Below are 10971 nucleotides of genomic sequence, written 5' to 3' on the forward strand. Positions count from 1 at the left end.
TGATGACAGTGAGCCTACCCGCATCACAGGGGAAAGTCCAAGTGTGACTGGGCCTCCGAATAACAGGATGTTTATAGATACGGCTGGGGGATCCTGTGCCAGAGAGACAGCTCTGTAACATGGGGAGGGAGATGGGTTATGGGAGTGGAGGAAGAGAGGGAGAGAGGGAGAGAGGGAGAGAGGAAGAGAGGGAGAGAGGAAGAGAGGGCAAGCGGAAGAGAGGGAGATAGGGAGGGAGCAGAGCAGGTCAGCCAGGCGGCATCTGGCCAACCAAATATAAAGCCTTCTATTTTCTTTGTCACTTATCTGTTCTAAAGCCTTTCCCCAGCATTACCTAAAGCCTTTTGCCAGAATGTCCTTAAGTCTTTCCCGAACATGTCCTAAAGCCTTTCCCTTTTATGTCCTAGAGCAGGAGTCACCAACCTGTCGATCGCGGTCGACAAGTTGATCTTGAAGCATTCCAAGTCGACCGCGAGTAGTGTTCAAAATTAGAGAAAAAAGTAATCAGAAATGTCGAAACGTTTTAATTTATTAATGATTATTTATGACTTTAATTTCAATTGTGCCATGTGTGAGCCCTGTGTGTAGTGATGGGGGTTGAGGGGCGGGGGAGGTGTACTGGATATCTGGCCAATCAAATACAGTTTCTAGGTTTAACGTCTGACAAATTATGTCCCTGACTCCCGCCTTAACTAGCTCAGGCACTTGTTGTAACGCTCACGAGCTGTCAAGCTAACGATACGCAAGCTAACTTAACGATGGAGGAGGCACAACGTAAAAAGCAAAAAACATCATTTTCATGTAGAATGGGAACACAATTTTCTGTTCACCATAGTTAAGGACAAAAGGATTTGCCTGATTTTGTCACCAGGCTGTAGCGCTCTCAAAAACGGGTAATGTGGAGTGGCACCACAACACCATCCAGCCCAAGTTCAAAGAAACCTACCCCCTAAAGAGCAAGCTTCGTTCACAGAAAGTTGACGAGCTCAAGTCTGTATTGAAAGCACAGCAGTCGCTCTTTACCAAACCGACAGCTAAACGTAATGCTGCAACAGAGGCATCCTTCCCTGTCAGCCATGTCTTGGCTAAACGTAATGCTGCAACAGAGGCATCCTTCCCTGTCAGCCATGTCTTGGCTAAACGTAATGCTGCAACAGAGGCATCCTTCCATGTCAGCCATGTCTTGGCTAAACGTAATGCTGCAACAGAGGCATCCTTCCCTGTCAGCCATGTCTTGGCTAAACATGAGAAATCGTTCACCGATGGAGAGCTATACAAGCAGGCAATGGCCCTTGCCGCAGAGACGTCATCCAAAGATTTCAAAAACAAAGAGAACATAAAAAATGCTATCGGAAGTGTGCCACTTGGCCCAGCCACTGTGACAAGGGTAGAGTCGTTATCGGAGGACGTGAACCAACAAGTGCTCAAGGATTTATCACTTTGTGAGTGCTTTCGCTGCAATTTGATGATTCCCAGGATATGACAGACACTGCACAGCTGATGGGGTTTGTTCTCATGGCTTTGAAGGATTCAACTGCTAAGGAGTCTTTTCTCACCCTTTTATCATTAAGAAGGAGGACAAGAGGTGAGGACATTTATAACGAGTTTAAACATTATGTGCATGATAACAGCATTCCCATTCATAAGCTGGTAGCAATCACTACAGACGGGGCACCGGCAATGCGTGGGGTGCATTCGGGCTTCGTTGCACTGTGCCGTCGTGATCCCGATTTCCCAGAGTTTTTGAACTATCACTGTGTGATCCATCAGCAAGGACTAGCTAGTAAAGTAGTGGACTTTTCTCATGTCCTGACACTTGTCGTCATGATTGTTAATTTGATTCGTGCAAAATTACTTCAGCACCGCTTGTTTAAATCTTTCTTAGATGAGCTTGATGCCGCATAAGGTGACTTGATTCTCCACGCTTGCGTAAGGTGGTTGAGTGGTTGATTTGTTGACTTGCTGCCCGGGATCAAATCATTTCTGGAGTCACGAAATGAGGAGCGTGAGGAACTGTCTGATGATGCACGGCTGCTAGACTGAGGTTTCCTCACAGACATAACAGCAAAACGGAACCAGCTCAACTATGAGCTTCAGGGAAAAGACGTGGCACACATGATCAGTGCTGTCAAGCCTTTAAGGCCAAGGTGGGTGTGTGGGCCTCTCAGCTGAGGAATGGAAGTCTGGTGCACTTCCCAAACCTGGAGAAAATGTTCCAAAACATCGGAAACAAAGATGCTTTTCTCCCACAAGAATTCTCTGCCCACCTGGAGAAACTGGCATACGAATTCTACAGGCGTTTTCAGGAGTTAAATGACATAGGGGAGGTTGTTGCATTTATCTCACTTTCCTCCCCATTGAGATTGAGGAGTTGTCCGCCAAATTCCAGTAAATATTTGCTTTACCAATCGGAGATGACATGGAGATAATTGAATTGCAAAATTACATTGAGTTGAAAGCAAGATCAAGAGACAGTGACCTTTGGGGTCTTGTAAACACTGAAAAGGTTTTCCCTCCTTTAATCCTGCACACTTAAGGTGAAGGCCTACTTTGGATCAACATATCTCTGTGAGACATGGCCTTTTCACAGATGAAAAGAATCAAGACAAAGAACAGGTCTTGTCTAACTAATAGACATCTCACAGACAGTGTCAGACTTGCTGTGTCAAACTATGAGCCAGACTACAGAGCACTTGCTGATAGTGGGCAATCACAGCCATCACATTGAATGTGTGTTTGTGGGGAGGGGATCTCATCCTCAGCCATCTGAGTGAGTGAGTATTGCCAGTTTGAAATCTGTTGCAGGCCATATTGTTTACAAAAGGATATGATCTGTGTTGTATGTTGTTCTAAAAGGGAAAGTGAAACAGTACTGTACATGATTGGCTTAGGCCTGTAATTGACTGATCATTGAGGTGATGAATGGTAGTAGGGCTGTGATTTGTGCTAAGCATGTCCTAAAGCCTTTCCCAAACATGTCCTAAAGCCTTTCCCTAGCATGTCCTAAAGCCTTCCCCAGCATGTCCTAAAGCCTTTCCCCAGCATGTCCTAAAGCTCCGAGACAGGACTGTGTCGAGGCACAGATCTGGGGAAGGGTACCAAAGAATTTCTGCAGCACTGAAGGTTTCTAAGAACACAGTGGCCTCCATCATTCTTAAATGGAAGAAGTTTGGAACCACCAAGACTCTTCCTAGAGCTGGCCGCCCGGCCAAACAGCAATCGGGGGAGAAGGGAGAAGGGAGGTGACCAAGAACCCAATGGTCCCTCTGACAGCTCCAGAGTTCCTCTGTGGAGATGGGAGAACCTTTCAGAAGGACAACCATCTCTGCACCACTCCACCAATCAGGCCTTTATGGTAGAGTGGCCAGACAGAAGCCGCTCCTCAGTAAAAGGCACATGACAGCCCACTTGGAGGGCACCTAAAGGACACTCAGACAATGACAAAAGAGATTCTCTGGTTTGATGAAACCAAGGTTGAACTCTTTGGCCTGAATGCCAAGCTTCACGTCTGGAGGAAACATGGCACCATCCCTACGGTGAAGCACGGTGGTGGCAGCTGTGGGGATGTTTTTCAGCAGCAGGGACTGAGAGACTAGTAAGGATCGAGGGAAAGATTAACAGAGCAAAGTACAGAGAGATCCTTAATGAAAACCTGCCCCAAAGCGCTCAGGACCTCAGACTGGGGTGAAGGTTTACCTTCCAACAGGACCACGACCCTAAGCACACAAATTAGATATTTCCATTTTTTTATTTATAAATTAGCTTTCCATTATGGGGTATATTGATGGGGGGGATTTCTGTCATTTTAGAGTAAGGCTGTAACGTAACAAAATGTGTCGTTTAGAATGAGGGAGGACGATTTATTGTAGTGAGCATGGCCTTATTTATATTACAGCCATTTGGATGACTGTCATTCATATTCCATTCACCCCGCTCAATGTATCATCGATAGGTTTAATTTTCCCTATACCCATCATGAGGTTGTTACAATCTAATTTACGAATGAAAGTTTACAACTTAGTTGCACAGACAGTGGCACATTCATTAATGCCTTGAACACTCTTTCCTGCATCTAGGTGATCTAGAGTGTAATCATTAGTTCAACAGTTGCAAACGAGAGTTTCTATTAGACAAATTCAGGTATATTTATCCCAGTGGTGGTCAGTGCCGTTTAAGATGAGGGAGGCCAATATATTTTTTCCATGAGCATGGCCTTATCTCTATTACAGCATATTGGATGACTGTCATTCAAATTCCATTCACCCAGTTCAATGTAACAGTGTTAGGTTTAGGTTATTACATGATACTAACATTTTCCCTATATGCATTATGAGGTTGCTACAACCTAGCCTATGAATGAAAGTTTACAACATAGGTGCACACAGGTCGAGAGAAAAATTGGAGATGGCAGACAGTGAGACATGGACAGACAGTGACACAGTTGCAAGCGAGAGTTTCCATTGGACAAATGTGGGTATGTTTATCCCCGCTTTGAGAAACTATTTTCAACAGAATCGGCGGAATGAATACAGCTCTGATCACGAGTAAACCCAGTTCACTTTCATTACAGCCACCCTGTATTCATCTCACATCTATGTGCTCACCTCCTCTCATTTTTCCCTTTATCACTTTATCAGTGCACAACACATCAGCTGTGTGACCAGGCGAAAAAACCTTACCAAGCCAAACCATATCATAACTGCTACACACAGCCCACATTGTTGTCACCATATTAGCTAAAGTAACATCATAGTCAACATAGCTAAAATAACTAACGCGTTAGAAAACCCACTACAATCATGCAGTAACGTTAAAGTGTACCGTGAGTAAGCAGTTACAACAGCGGGCCCCGGTGGCAATAAATTAGTAAAACCAAAAGCTTACCTTGACTTGGAAGAGTTCCAGTGTTGTGTTGGATAGTCATAGCCAGCTAGCTAATATAGCATCCCTCTGTTTGAGCAGGGTGTTTGAGAAGGCTAAACTAGCTAGCTGCATTTGCTAACAAAGTAAGTGAAACTGCAAGTGAAAAATAATGTAAATCTCTCACTTTATATATTTCTTGCTTCGCCTTCATTTTGGAAGAAATTAATATGTTAAAAACTGTTCAACTATTGTATTTCTCTCTCTTTGAGTCAACTACTCACCACATGTTATGCACTGAATTGCTAGCTAGCTGTATCTTATGCTTTCACTACTAGATTCATTCTCTGATCCTTTGATTGGGTGGACAAAATGTCAGTTCATGCTGCAAGAGCTCTGATAGGTTGGAGGACGTCCTCCAGGAACGTCCTCCGGAAGTTGTCATAATTACTGTGTAAGTCTATGGAAAGGGGTTAGAACCCTGAGCCTCCTAGGTTTTGTATTTAAGTCAATGTACTGTGGAAGGACCGCCAGAGGGCAGGCTGGGCTCATGGATAGTAGCCCAACAAGGCATGGGAGACAAGGTAACCAGAGGCAATTAAAGTTCCATCAATGGACCTATACAGCTGATCAACCCGTCCGTGCCCAGATCTTCGCATTAATACGACTGACGAAACAGTGGCTAGAACCTGGAAAGGGAGTAGGACATGTGATAGAGACTCTCGTAGTGGACAAGATATTGAGAGAATTACCCAGTGACTTAAAAATGGTTGTGGGGCAAGCCAACCCGTTGTCAGCCGACGACATAGCCCAGGCGGTGGAAACATATCGGTCTACAGGGGAGTTGTTAAAAAGTGACAAGGAGGAACGGAAGGAGTCTTCCAATCCTGTACCACGACTCACCCCGGCGCGCCCGCCACCGAAACGTCCAAGCCCCCCCCGGAGGTGGGAGAAGTCAGCCACCACACAGCAGGGTCAGTGTTATAAATGTCAGTCTCCCAACCATTATGCCCCACAATCAATCAATCAATCAAATGTATTTTATATAGCCCTTCGTACATCAGCTGATATCTCAAAGTGCTGTACAGAAACCCAGCCTAAAACCCCAAACAGCAAGCAATGCAGGTGAAGAAGCACAATGCCCTAGCAAGGATGAGCCCATGGTTACGGAGTCATCACTGCCTACCCCCACACATCCCGTTTTGAGGGGGCAGGATCAACACTGTTGGTTAGCAGAGATAGCCCCAGCCTCAGAGATTCCGGTGCGAGTCGAAGGACAAGATGTGGTAGCTATTCTCGACCCGGGAAGTATGGTTATGTTAGTAGAGGAGCGGATGGTGACCTCCGCAACACTGCTACCAGACAAAGTAGCCATATCCTGTATCCATGGAGACACCCACTATTACCCCACTGTGAATCTGCCTATTCTCACTCCAAAAGGAAGGTGTACAGTCAGGGCAGGGAAAGTGCCCCAGCTGAAGGTGCCATTATTGATCGGGAGAGACTGTCCCCTATATAAGGAGCTTCGGCAGATGACGTTATGTACGGGAAGAAGAGGGACAGGAAAGAAGAGAAAATCCAAGCCCGAGGTAGTAGTCCTACAAGAAGACGTAGCCGCGTCCTCGTCCTCTGCAGCAGAGGAAGAAATAGCGACCCAACGTTTACGACAGATATTCCAGGAAACCACCGATGAAGACACATGTGAAGGGTTATACACAACGCAGGAAGGAAGGAGCAACCAGGCGCTAAGGGATATATTTGAAGCTCCATCCGAGGAGGGAACCTGGAAGGGATTCTCCTCGGTCACCCCTGATGGGGATGGGGAACAACCTCCACATCCCTCTACCAGAGGTCGACCTGCCCCAGGAATTAAAGGGACAGTTCGGCACCTCGCAGCATAGAGACCCAGACCTAAGGGAGGCCATGAGGAAGGTGAAGGTGATCGACGGGAGGAACGTCGACGGATCAGGTGAGCCCCCTCTTCCTTACTATGCAATCAGGCGGGGTCTCTTATACTGGGTCGTACGACGAAGGGGGGAAAACCAGGAATTACTAATGGTGCCTAGGCCATACAGGGATACAGTTCTACAGTTAGCCCATTCCCACGTCCTAGGAGGACACCTGGCACGAGACAAGACTATTGACAGAATCATGCAGAGATTCTATTGGCCCCGGGTCACCCGGGATGTGGCCAGGTATTGTAGGATGTGTGATCAATGTCAACGTACAGCCCCACGGCCACACTTACGTAACCCTTTGATTCCTCTCCCCATCATAGAGACTCCCTTTGAACGCATAGCTATGGACCTCGTAGGACCCCTCCCAAAATCCGCCAGAGGACACGAGTACATCCTAGTGGTTATAGATTACGCTACCAAGTTCCCGGAGGCCATACCCCTGCGTAACATGTCGTCAAAGGGAATTGCCAAGGAGTTATTCCTGATGTTCTCTCGTGTGGGCCTCCCCAAGACTATCTTAACCGAACAAGGAACCCCGTTCATGTCCCGGTTGATGAAGGACTTGTGTCGGTTATATCAGGTTCAACAGATACGTACAAGCATATTCCACCCTCAAACAGACGGGTTGTGTGAACGCTTGAACAAAACGATTAAAAGCATGTTGAGAAGAGTGGTGTCCCGAGACGGGAAAAACTGGGACATGCTTCTCCCTCACTTAATGTTTGCCCTGCGAGAAGTACCCCAGGCATCCACTGGATTCTCTCCGTTTGAATTGCTCTATGGCAGACCCTGTCGAGGAATCCTCGACTTAGCCAAGGAGACCTGGGAGACCCAACCATGCCCCTTTCGATCCACAATAGAACACGTTACCCTGATGAGAGACCGCCTGTCAGCAGTGTGGCCCATAGTCAAGGAGCATATGGAGAAGGCCCAAAGGACCCAAGGCCGGGCCTATGATAAGTCTGCGACCCCCCGTGAGTTCACCGTGGGAGAGAGAGTGATGGTGCTTGTGCCCACGGCCGAACATCGCTTGCTGGCGCAGTGGAGGGGGCCCTACGAGGTAATGAAAAGGGTCTCACCGGTCAATTACCTCATCAAGCAACCTGACAGGAGGAAGAAGGTCCAACTCTATCATATAAACCTGCTGAAGACGTACCATGGACGAGAGGAGGAGGTGGCTTTGATGGCCCTGGAGGGCAAAGGAAAAGAGGAGGCTCTACCACAGGTGCGCCGTGGCCAAACTCTCCTACCGGAGCAGTCAAGACAGCTAGACAAGCTGATTATGAACTTCGGTCGAATATTCTCTCCATTCCCAGGACAAACAGATGTTCTGTTCCACCATATCCACACTGAACCCGGCAAGAAGGTGCATATCTGCCCTTACATGATTCCTGAGGCTCGCAGAGTCATCGCTAAGAAAGAGGTGAGGGAGATGTTGAGGATGGGCGTGATCGAGCCCTCGACGAGTGAATGGTCCAGTCCCATAGTCCTGGTCCCCAAATCCGATGGTAGTATGAGACTCTGCAACGACTTTAGGGGCGTGAATGCCATCTCTACATTCGATGCGTATCCCATGCCCCGCGTGGATGAACTCTTGGAGCGCTTAGGAAAGGCCAAGTTCATCACTACCCTGGATTTGACGAAGGGATATTGGCAAGTGCCGGTGGCTCCGGAGGATCGCCCAAAGATTGCCTTCGCCACCCCAGAGGGGCTTTTCCAGTATGTGAGGATGCCCTTCGGACTGCACGGTGCCGCTGCAACCTTCCAACGCCTCATGGATGCCATTCTACGGCCCCATCAAGAGTATTCAGCGGCGTACATAGACGATGTGGTCATCCACAGCGAGGACTGGGATAGTCACCTCCTGCGATTACGGGCGGTGCTCGTGAGTTTGGAAGCCACAGGGTTGACAGCCAATCCAAATAAATGCTGCCTGGGCCTGTCCGAAGCAGAATACCTGGGGTACACCGTGGGGAATGGGAAAATACACCCACAGGCAGAGAAGACCAGGGCAATTCGTGACTGGCCTCGACCCCGGACCAAGCGAGACGTTCGGGCCTTCTTAGGGATAACAGGATATTATCGCCGTTTTATCCCGGGATATGCAACCATTGCCAACCCCCTCACAAACCTCATCAGGAAAAACCTGCCAAACCAGGTAGAGTGGAAAGACGAGACGGAAGAGGCCTTTCAATTGCTAAAAGATGGCCTGTGTTCTGATCCCGTTCTACAGGCTCCGGACTTCTCACAAGAGTTCATTGTGCAGGTCGACGCCTCGGATACAGGGCTCGGGGCCGTACTAGCTCAGGGTAAAGGTGAAGAAGAGAAGCCGATTCTCTTCATTAGTAGGAAGCTCAGCGTTCGGGAACAGAGGTATGCGACCGTAGAGAAAGAGGCCTTAGCCATCAAGTGAGTCCTCGATTATCTCCGGTACTACCTACTGGGTCGGAGGTTTGCATTAGTTACTGACCATGCACCCCTCACGTGGATGGCTGGTAAGAGAAACAATAACAACAGAATAGCCAGATGGTTTTTGTCTTTACAACCGTTCTCTTTCCATGTCATCCACAGGGCCGGATCGAGGAACGGGAATGCAGACGCGCTGTCCCGACGCGACCAGATGCGCCGTCTGGCGCCCGACCCTCCGGTTCGGTCCTGGGGGGGAAGGTATGTGGAAGGACCACCAGAGGGCAGGCTGGGCTCATGGATAGTAGCCCAACAAGGCATGGGAGACAAGGTAACCAGAGGCAATTAAGCACAGCTGACGGTACTAATGAGATACTCTCCTTCCCCTATAAGAGAGAGAATGGAACCAGCAGAGAGGGGGGGGGGGGGAACTATCTCTGGAAGATGGCCACCGAGAGAGAGGAGCTATCCAGGAAGAACCACTAAGACGGTGACAATCCCGTGACTTTTTGTTGTAGTTTAAAGATAAGCCTATTGTGTTCCTGTTTCATCTGGAGAAGAAGATGTATGTTTTTCCTTGGAAGATTTTCATTGATTATGTTGGAATGTTTGTGTTGACCAAATGCCCTCAATAGAGAACTGTGTTCAATCAAGAAAACCTACTCCTGACTCGTTTATTCCACCTTCCCGCTTTAGAGTGACGCCCAATTACTTGGTCCGCTCGCAGTACCCATAAGAAGACGGAAGCTAGCTGTCCTCCGGATACATCATGGTGTTACCCTACAGTGCTGTTGAGGCTACTATAGACCTTTATGGCAAAATAGTATGTTTTAATCAATTATTTGTTGGCGTGTGTCAATGTGTGTATAAAGGCGAAGTCAGGTGCAGGAGAGCAGAGTATGATAAATAAAGCATACTTTTTATAGTTCCAAACCGGGAGCACAACAAAACAAACTCGCTCAAAAAAACGGAACAATAACACTGTCTACTGTCTACTGTAGATTAATGGAAATTGGGAACGTTCTGACCTCTTCTGTAGCTTCTTTGGAATGATGAATGTTCTGACCTCTACTGTAGCTAAATGGGTAAGGGGAATGATCTGTCATCTACTGTAGCTAAATGGGTAAGGGGAATGATCTGACCTCTACTGTAGCTTAATGGAAATTGGGAACGTTCTGACCTCTTCTGTAGCTTAATGTGTGCAGGGATTGTTCTGACCTCTTCTGTAGCTTAATGTGTACAGGGATTGTTCTGACCTCTACTGTAGCTTAATTGGTATGGGTCATGTTCTGACCTCTTCTGTAGCTTAATGTGTACAGGGATTGTTCTGACCTCTACTGTAGCTTAATTGGTATGGGTAATGTTCTGACCTCTACTGTAGCTTAATTTGTATGGATAATGTTCTGACCTCTACTGTAGCTTAATTGGTATGGGGAATGTTCTGACCTCTACTGTAGCTTAATTGGTATGGGGAATGTTCTGACCTCTACTGTAGCTTAATTGGTATGGGGAATGTTCTGACCTCTACTGTAGCTTAATTGGTATGGGGAATGTTCTGACCTCTACTGTAGCTTAATTGGTATGGGGAATGTTCTGACCTCTACTGTAGCTTAATTGGTATGGGGAATGTTCTGACCTCTACTGTAGCTTAATTGGTATGGGGAATGTTCTGACCTCTACTGTAGCTTAATTGGTATGGGGAATGTTCTGACCTCTACTGTAGCTTAATTGGTATGGGGAATGTTCT

This window comes from Oncorhynchus mykiss, chromosome 23 (assembly GCF_013265735.2).
Source record: "Oncorhynchus mykiss isolate Arlee chromosome 23, USDA_OmykA_1.1, whole genome shotgun sequence".
In the NCBI taxonomy this organism is placed as follows: Eukaryota; Metazoa; Chordata; class Actinopteri; order Salmoniformes; family Salmonidae; genus Oncorhynchus; species Oncorhynchus mykiss.